This window comes from Triticum urartu, chromosome 4A (genome assembly GCF_056163025.1).
Source record: "Triticum urartu cultivar PI428250 chromosome 4A, HENAU_Tu73, whole genome shotgun sequence".
NCBI lineage: Eukaryota > Viridiplantae > Streptophyta > Magnoliopsida > Poales > Poaceae > Triticum > Triticum urartu.
In genome coordinates this window covers 258,940,235-258,950,766 of record NC_141876.1, presented here as the reverse complement: position 1 = coordinate 258,950,766, position 10,532 = coordinate 258,940,235, and the positions used below count along the sequence as shown (strand labels likewise).

At 46.9% G+C, this 10,532-nt stretch overlaps 1 pseudogene; it reads left to right on the top strand.

The window, feature by feature from the left end:
• The first annotated feature begins 228 nt into the window (after positions 1 to 228).
• Positions 229 to 10,109, top strand: LOC147975534 (uncharacterized; annotated as a pseudogene).
• Positions 10,110 to 10,532: the final 423 nt, after the last annotated feature.

Sequence of the window (10,532 nt, the reverse complement as noted above, 5' to 3'; positions counted from 1 at the left end):
AAACCCTAAATGATAAAAGCTTAGCTTTTAGGATGCCTCAGTGTCGACAAACCATAAATTATAAAACCTTGGCTTTTAGGGTGCCTCGGCATCGACAAACCCTAAATGATAAAAACTTAGCTTTTAGGATGCCTTGGTGTCGACAAACCCTAAATGATGAGACCATGATCTTGTTCCTTGACAATAACCAACTTATTGACAAAACTTTTTTCCTATTTAGAGAGAAACATGGCCCACAACGATGAGGCCGGCGGTTCGGGCAAGCAATTCTGGGAGCTATCCCAGGAGATGGAGGAAGAACCTCACCGCTATGAGGACGCTGCGGAAGACACCGATCCTGACTACACAACCCCTAGTGGCATCGGGGATGACACCACTGATGGTGCCGCCGAGGATGCCACCACTGATGATGGCAGCGCACGCACAGATGGCAGCCAACCGAGGAGGCAACGGAAGGAACGGTGCCCAAACATGCTCGACACCGTCAAGGAGGAATTTACGGAAGTGAACTCCGATGGGCATCCAACGGCGCCCAAAGAATTAGTCAAGGGGTACTCGGTTCAGCTTGGGTGAATTCTTTGGAGCACCACCTCGATCAACACCGAGAACCTAAGGCATAAGGACCGAGGGAATTTGCGCAGCCTCCTCTTCACGAAGCTGCATGAACGATACAAGTTCCCCGTTGACTTTGCAAACACATGCCTCTCAGGGAATAAAGTGAACAGTGCCGCCCTCAGGAGGATAAGCACGGCCCTGTCTACTTGGAGAAGCGCGGTGAAGAGAATGATTGACAAAGGTGATAGTTATGAGAAGATCAAGGCGAAAAATCCTTCGATCAACAAAGATGACTACAAGGAGTTCAAGATCAAGTGCGAGAGCAGCACAACCGTGGAATCAAGTCAGTGGGGGAAAGAAATGCGGGAGTTGAACTTAGGGGTCCACCAACTCGGTCTCGGCGGTTACAGAGTGGCTGAGCCTATATGGGACAAGGAGGACGCAGAGCGTGCCGAGCAAGGCCTACCGCCCCGCTTCGATAAATACTATGACAAGTAGACCAGGAACTATGTCAGGGCCCGGTACAAGGACCCGGTAACAAAGGAGCTTACGACGGATCCGAAGACCAGGGCGCTTGAGCGTGTTCTGGTAAGGAATACACCCCCGCGTAATTAGCTCCATATGGTTGCATTCTAATTAATGAAGCCAAATTTCTAAATGGTTCACATTCCTTCCGCAGGGGACTGAAAGCAGTAGCACGGGGTCGTCTCAGAACTCCCCTTGGACATCACTCTAAATAGGGCATTGAATGTAATGAAAAAGAAGGATAATCTCAGTAAGCCGTCGCTAGCTGGTCGTGTGGCCGGCAAAGGCTTGTCCACAACATGGTCGTCATACTACAACGCTGGTGGGCGAAAGGAGAGAAAGACCAGCTCAGAAAGCCAGTCGTGCGAGGTTCAAGAACTCTAGGCACAAGTGCCATGGATTCCGGAGATTGTCCAAGAGAAAGTGCAACAACAACTGGGAACGACGCTCACCGCCATTGGGCCTACCTTGATTCAAGGGCTGACGACGTGGATTGCGGGCGGCCAACAGGGGCCGCCTCCGGTTCCCAGCTTCACAGCCAGCAACTCGCACAATGCGTAGGCGGCGCCATTGGTGTCTCCGGCGGGGGCGGTATTGGTGTCTCAGACGCTGGCACGGGCATTGGAGCTTAATGCACACGGGTGTAAGTCGGCCGGCACCTCGGCAGCAAGCGGCCCCTCCGTCAGTTGCACGCCCGCTCTTGGCGGTGCCTCGACATTTGCCGAGCTCGATGCCATCACGGTAACTAAGCCTCTCGGCCGATGACTTCATCTCCTTGCCTTTGACTGGGCATCCCTAACTCCCTACATGTTTTCGCAAGGCGCCGCCGACGTTTCATGCACTCTCTTGCACTTCCTGAGTGGCGAGTTGATCGATGTCGCCAAGGGCAGAATCGTTCAACCAGGCAACCCCATGTTCCACGGTAATCCGATGCCATCCACCGTGTATAGGGTTGAACTGGTTCGGGTGCTGCCAGGTTGCGACGAGTTGTTACCTCCGATTCGACCCGCTGGGGCCGACGAAGATGATGTGATGACCCTTAGCGCCTGCGTAAGCTGGCCCCTGCTTTTGCCGAAGAGCCAGATTCGTTTGGGGGCGGGGGACACCACCCCACAGAGAACACCGCCAGTCGTGCCGGCGCCATGCCATGGCAAGACCGCCGCAATGCTACCGGACATGCCGGACATCCCTATGGCACAGGATCCGAACATGCATATGGCACAGGATCCAGACGATGACGACAATGACGACGGTATATTTACCAATGTCGATAAGCAGTTTGCCGAACATGGGTACGGTGACGAATTCTTCGGGCCTCCTTCTCAAGACCCAACCCTGAAAAAGACGACCGCGATCTAGCTGGTACCCCGGAGAAACCCAATTGCAACAGGCGTCGTCTGGCGTTCAGTTCTTAGGAGACGCCTCCAGCTGCCGCCTTCACCGAGCCTCAGATAGCCGAGGTGCAAAATATTATCAGCCCCAACACACTCAAGAAGGCGGTCTGTGAGCAGAACTCGATCCCATTACAACAGAAGAAGAAGGGAAGGAAAAGAAAGAGTAACAAGGGTGCGAGCCAGTCGGCACCGAGTACGATCCGTGCTCAGGACAGGCCAATGCTACCGACTAATTTGCTCAATGCTACGACCGGTGCTATGCGGAGTCTACATGACAGTGTTCTTTCTTTGGAGAAGCGGCGTCTCTCCGAGAATGATGTGGCATACCCAGTTTTCGTGGCCAAGGTGCCAGAGGGCAAGGGCTTTGTCGATAGCGCCATCGGGGGTATGATCGTCCTGTGGTTTGATGACATCTTCGCTATGTTTAACCTTCATGCACTGCACTACACCTTCGTTCGGCTATTTTCTCTGAGTATGGAGATGCGGATCATTAGAGACAAGACCCCGGACATCGTGATAATTGACCCCTTCTACATGCGTGCCAAGCTCTTGGGCAGCGCTGGGGACCGGCAAGTCGCGAGTTCATACCTCGAAGGCGTCATTCTGGCAAACCCAGATAAGGATAACTTCCCCGTGCCTTACTTTACCGAGTAAGTCATACCCTCACCACCCCGTAACATATGATTTCTTAGATTTCGATCGTTCTTTTTTTCTAACATTCTGTGTTTTGAGCAGTGACACACATTGCACACTCATCCTATTAAGCCCGAAATATTCCATGGCCCCGTATTTCGACTCGGACCGTCAGTCGAAGAAAGACTACACAAATATCAAGAAAGTTCTTGATGATGTTCTCCCCGGCTACACCAGATCTGGAGGCACCTTCACTAGGCCAATTTGTAGGTACGGCAAGCACGTGTTCGCCCACAATACGACATCCCCCTGCATCAAGCAGCCACCTGGCGGTCAGAAGGATGCCTACTACGCCCTCCATCACATGCGGGCGATCGTACGGGACCATAATCACCTTCTGCTACCAAATAATCTCAAAGATTGGGCCGCAAGCTTGTCGGCAATCCAGGACGCGGACATCAAACAAGAATTCTTTCGCATCCAGTCGGAGTTTGCGGAAATCATCCATCAAGATGTCCTTCGTACCTCGGGGCAGTTCTACTTCAGATATCAACCGTCCAACAGTGAGATAGAAACAACGCTACAAATGCAGGCTGACAACACCCGCGATTTCATGCCCATCACGATAGACGGCGGCTTCATCCACGCTCCGGTCCCTGAGTCGAGTCGAAAGTAGTGATGCTATGTGTAGTTCTGAAATATCGATTGGCTCATGTTGTAATTAAACTTTAATGAACGTGTATGTCTCTTTGGTTTGGACAGTCGTTCAACTTATATGTAATCGATGCTATTTATTAGTAGGACCATAAATCGTGCTATTAATGTCTTGCTTTTCTCTTCCGATCCTTTTGTTGCATACTTATATATTGCTTATGTATTGTCTGTGAATTGCTACTAACGTTTTGTTTGGCTAGTGCATAGAGATGCCATCGTATGTCGTGTACAAGGTTAAGGTTCCCGGAGTCTACGATGACTGGGAGGAGTGTCGGAGATAGGTTCACCATTTTAGCAGTAATAGTTACAAAGGGTACACCACTATGGTGGAGGCGGAAGCTAGATACGCGCGCTATCTAGCGGGAGAGAGGAGGGAGCGTTGGAGGAACCGGATGAAGACCAGTTTCATCGCGATGATGCTTATCGTGATGACCGCAACTCTCTTCTATGTGATGGTAATTTAGATGATCGATATCGACTTGTAATGTGAAGACAAACTCGCTACTTGCGGTCTCGAGACTTGTAATGTTCTAACTTTGTTCGGTATTTTAAATTTAGAGACTAATATGATGAATTGTATTCAGAGACTAGTCTTCTGTTGTATTCGATAAATCTGCTGTTTATAAGGTGTGCTCTCTATATTCTGTGCAGTAATATGTTTTGTAACCTGTGCAAATATCAGAAAAGAAAAAAATCCCTAATATTCATACTAGTGGCGCACCACTCAGCACTTTAGTGGCGCACTGCAAAAAGCACACTAGTGTCGCATTATCAACTAGTGCGCCATTAGTAAGCCAGAGCACATGGGTAAATATGGCCCCCTCGAAGGCATACTAATGGCGCACCGTGGGATATACTAATGGTGCACCTGTTGTGCGCCATTAGTAAAAAATTCTAATGGCGTGATGCTAGTGGCGCACCTATAGTGCGCCATTAGTAGCCAAAACAGGTGCACCACTAGCAGGCCTTTTACTAGTAGTGCCTCCCTTGTTTACGTGCAGCGTCGTGATTTTGTTAGTCTTCTAGGCTCGCAGTACCATCGTTGAGCGTTTATTCAACTTTGCATCTCTGAATTGATTATTGCTGACCTTTTTTGCTGCCATATTATAAGCATTCCTAGATCCACATACATCTGCGTCGTGCATTTGACTCTCCCTGGTAATCGCTCTATCCAAGCTTTGAGAGTTTTGACTACTACGGTTGCCGATCACCGCCTACTGTTGGGTAAGAACTGGTAAGAATTTGTGCTTTCACTAGTTTCACATGTGTTTCCTGGTCCGAACATTGTAGATAATATCCCATTCCAGCTAGTTGGGCTGCTTTGAAAGCTGTTATGCATACTCGTTGGGTCCACCTTATTATCAACGTGAATTACTTCAAAAATTACAGCGCTTACGACAAGGAAAAAATTTCTGTAGAAGAATATTATCAGGAATTACAATCTAGCATGATTAGATGTGGTATTGTTGAGGAGAATGAAGTTATGCTTGCACATTTTATGGGTGGATTAAATAGAGAGATTCAGACCATTCTAGAGTATAAGGAGTATACTAATATCACTCGTTTATTCCATCTTGCTTGTAAAGCTGAACGTGAAGTGCAGGATCGACAGGCATTGGTGCGAACTAACTTTTCTACAGGTCGATCTTCATCATGGACACCACGTGCATCCTCTACTTCCACTGCTCCAGCATCTGCATTATGTGCCACCTCCAGCCATGATACAAGAAATCAGGCACAACCACCACTATCTTACAAGAGCACACCTGCAGGGCTTGCGCAAAGCTCTTCTTCTTCCATGGCATCAACAGGGCACACAAGTGATATTATTTGTCGTCACTGTAAGGGAAGAGGACATTTTGTGAGAGAATGAAAATCTTAGCGTGTGATGATTGCTACTGAGGATGGTGGGTATGAGTCCACCACTGACTATGATGAGGAGACTTTGGCTCTTATTACACATGATGAACACGGTGGAGAGGATTCTGATCATGAGACGCAATACATGGCTGCTGAAGATGCTGACAGGTATGAATGTTTAGTTGCTCAACGTATTTTGAGTGTGCAGGTTACACAAGCTGAGCAAAATCAGAGGTGTAATTTGTTCCATACAAAGGGAGTTGTTAAGGAACGTTCTGTTCGCGTCATCATAGATGAAGGGATTTGCAACAACTCGGCTAGCATGGAGATTGTGGACAAGCTATCTCTCACCACAAGACCACATCCACATCCTTACTACATCCAATGGTTCAACAACAACGGCAAGGTTAAGGTAAGACGTACTGTTCGTGTGCATTTTTGTATCTCTACATATGTTGATTATGTTGATTGTGATGTGGTACCTATGCAAGCATGTTCCTTATTACTTGGTAGACCATGGCAATTTGATAAAAAAATTGTACACCATGGTAGAAACAATCAGTATACTCTTGTTCATAAGGACAAAAATATTACTTTGGTTCCTATGACTCCAAATTCCATTTTGAAAGATGATATTAATAGAGCTAATAAAGCAAAACAGGAGGAAAATAAGAGTGAAAATCAGATTGTGAAAAAAAATTTTGAGTAACAAATGAATCCTAATAGTAAACCATCCACCGTTACTTCTGAAATTAAATTGAAAAGTGCATGTTTACTTGCCACCAAATCTGATATTGATGTTCAGATTTTAGCAACTCTATTTGCTATGCTTTTGCGTGCAAAGAGGCATTATTTCCATTCTAGGACGTGCCTTCCTCTTTGCCTCCCGCTGTCACTAATATTTTGCAGGAGTTTGCTGCCATCTTTCCACAAGACGTGCGACCGGGATTACCACCTATTCGAGGGATTGAGCATCAAATTTACTTAATTCCTGGTGCATCATTACCCAAACGTGCACCATACCGTACAAATCCAGAGGTGACGAAGGAGATTATGCGTCAAGTACAAGAGCTGCTCGACAAAGGCTATATACGCCAATCCCTTAGTCCTTGTGCCGTTCCTACCATTTTAGTGCCGAAAAAGGATGGTACGTCGCGTATGTGCGTTGATTGTAGATATTACTATTCGTTATCATCATCCTATTCCTAGGCTAGATGATATGCTTGATGAATTGAGTGGCTCTAAAATATTCTCCAAAGTTGATTTGCACAGTGGATACCATCAAATTCGTATGAAATTGGGAGATGAATGGAAAACAACATTTAAAACTAAGTTTGGATTATATGAGTGGTTAGTCATGCCTTTTGGGTTAATCAATGCACCTAGTACTTGCATGAGATTAATGAACGAAGTTTTACGTGCTTTCATTGGACGATTTGTGGTAGTTTACTTTGATGACATATTGATTTATAGAAAATCTTTGGAGGAACATTTGGAACATTTACGTGCTGTTTTTATTGCTCTACGTGATGCACGTTTGTTTGGTAACCTTGGGAAGTGCAACTTTTGCACTGACCGAGTATCTTTTCTTTGCTATGTTGTTACTCCACAGGGAATTGAAGTTGATAAAGCCAAGATTGAAGCTATTGAGAGTTGGCTGCAGCCCAAAACAGTCACACAAGTGACAAGTTTCCTTGGCCTTGCTGGTTTCTATAGGCGTTTTGTGAGAGATTTCAGCACCATTGCTGCACCTCTCAACGAGCTTACAAAGAAGGGTGTGCCTTTTGGTTGGGGTACCGCACAGGAAGAAGCCTTCACGGTGTTGAAAGATAAGTTGACACATGCTCCTTTACTCCAACTTCCTGATTTTAATAAGAATTTTGAGCTTGAATGTGATGCTAGCGGAATTGGATTAGGAGGTGTGTTATTACAAGATGGAAAACCTGTTGCATACTTTTCTGAAAAATTGAGTGGGCCTAGTCTGAACTATTCTACTTATGATAAAGAATTATATGCTCTTGTTCGGACCATAAAAACAGGGCAACATTATTTATGGCCCAAGGAATTTGTTATACATTCTGATCATGAATCTCTAAAACACATTAAAAATCAAGCAAAACTGAACCCTAGACATGCTAAATGGGTTGAATTCATTGAGACTTTGCCTTATGTCATTAAACACAAGAAGGGTAAAGAAAATGTTATTGCTGATGCATTGTCTCGTCGTTATACTATGATTTCGCCACTTGACTTTAAAATATTTGGTTTGGAGACCATCAAAGATCAATATGTGCATGATGCTGAATTTAAAGATGTATTGAAGAATTGTACGGAAGGGAGAACTTGGAACAAGTTCATTCTTAACGATGGATTTGTGTTTCGTGCTAACAAGCTATGCATTCCAGCTAGCTCCATTCGTCTTTTGTTGCTGCAGGAGGCGCATGGAGGAGGATTAATGGAACACTTTGGCATGAAGAAGACGGAGGACATACTTGCTACACATTTCTTTTGGCCAAAGATGAGACAGGATGTTGAGCATTTTGTTGCTCACTGCACTACATGTCAAAAAGCTAAGAACGATTGCCGCGCCTTATTACTTATTCTCGTTGCCTATGCGCTTGAAACTTCTAGTTTGCACCTTCTTACTTTACCCTCGATATTTCCTTAAGTTTCAATTCGAGAGTTACTATCCGCCACCTTCCCCGATGTTATCAACCAAATAGTCGACTTTTCAGAGTTCCGTTTTTCCGAAGTTACCCCTTGTCCTTCATACGTACAATGAAGACTCCAAAGAAAGGATGACGACTTCATCATGATGACCTGAAGCTGAGGTATGAAGACTTCAACGTTATGGATTGACCTCTTCGAGAAGAGCAACTAAGACCGAGAACACCCGCTAGAATTTCGTAACCAGAACCTCCCCACCTTACGCCTCTTAAATCTCGGGACGAGATTTCTTGTAGTGGAGGAGATTTGTGACACCCCGATAGTTAAGCTACAGTAAACCCCTGTTAATGATGCCAAGTCATCATAATTAAAAAATTTGCTAAACCTCACTTGTTTCAAATTATGTTTAAAATTCAAATTCAAATAACAAGTCAATTTATAATTTGTTAAAATAGTAAATTAAAAATGTTCAAAAGGTTGTAAATATTCACTAACTATTTAACAAACACCAACCAACATTATTGGCAATGTTTACATGCCTGTAGGATATTTGAAGCAGGAGCAAACAACATTTAACCATAACCATTTAAAAATAAACAAATCTTTATCCATTCCATAATGTTTTGAAGCTTTGGTGTAACTCCGTTATATGACCCAATATTTATGTGCCAATTTTGTATTCAACAAAATACATTCGAAAAGCTACAACTAAACAGAAAACAGAAAATATAAAATGAAAATAGTAGAACAATAAGAAAATAAAAGGAAGCCCTCCCCTGGGGCCAACCAGCCCAGCTGGCCACTCCAGTCGGCCCGGCCAGACCGGCCCACACCACCTCACCTACTAACCCCCCAGGGGACACCGAAACCCAGCCCACGAACACCACTCCCCCCCGCACGATTCCTCCCGGTCTCCTCCTCGCTTCCCCATTTCTGGATCTGGATTGGGCCACTACCCCGACCCTGACGTCGCGCCCCATCGCTTGCCGTCGCCACCCCGTTGCCGCTGGACCTCATTGTCCCCGTCCTCAGCCCGGACGACCGTGCACGGCGACGCCCTCGCCGGATTCGTCGAGCCCCTCCTCGCCGGACTACCTCCCCGACGAGCTCCCTCATGCCTCGCCACCCCCACTCCCCTTTAACGCCGGTGAGGACCCCGGTCCTCCTCTCTCCCTCTACCTGCCGACCACCACACGCGCGCCCGCGCACGCATCGCCCCGCATGTGCCTCGCCCTGCTGCTGCTCGCGCTGCCTCCCACTCCCTAGCACGCTCGTTGCCCGCGCACATGGCCCTCCGCCCGCACCCTCGCCCGGAGCTCGCTCCACCGTGGCCATCCCGCGCCCCTGCCATGCTTAGCACTACTTCCTCCCGCGCCCGGGCGCGCTCGCAGTTGCTCCTCTCACTGCTTCTGCTCTGCTGCAGGCTACTTGCAGCTGCTGTTGCGACCTGCCGCCGCATCCATCCGCGCCCGTCGGCGCCTGGCCGCGCCCGACTATGCCGGTGCCATCCACCGCGGGCTCACCACCCGCTCGTGCCGCATCTGCGCCGCGACGCTCCCCAAGCGCTCCCGCCCGCGCACCCACCCCCCTGGGTGCTACCTCCGGCGCCCGACGCCGGAGCTGCGCCACCGCTTCCCCTCGCTCGTGCCCGTTCGGGCGAGTGCCCCCAACCGCGCCGTTAAGCCCGCTCTAGTGGCCTGCATGCCACTGGCAGCTGTGGCCCTTTGGGGTATGACAAGGGGGCCCACGCCCTTTGAATGATTTCAAAAAAGGAAAAGAGTAAAATAATAACAATAATTAAAAAATAATTAAATTAATTAATTATGTTATTAAATAATTAAACCTAATTAACCTACTAACTAATCTAAATAATCTGTTAGTTAGTTAGGCACGCAATGACGAATGGACCCCACGCGTCAGTTTGACCAAGTCAACCGACTGTTGACTGCTGACATCATCCTGATGTCATGCTGATGTCACAAATGCATTTGAGAATTAAATTAATTATGTAATTCTAGAAAATGGTTTAAAAACTTTCAAAATTATTATAAAATAAACCATAGCTCAGATGAAAATACTTTCTACATGAAAGTTGCTCAGAACAATGAGACGAACCCGGATACGCAGCCCGTTCATCCACCACGCATCCCTAGCATAGTGAACACGCAACTTTCTCCCTCCAGG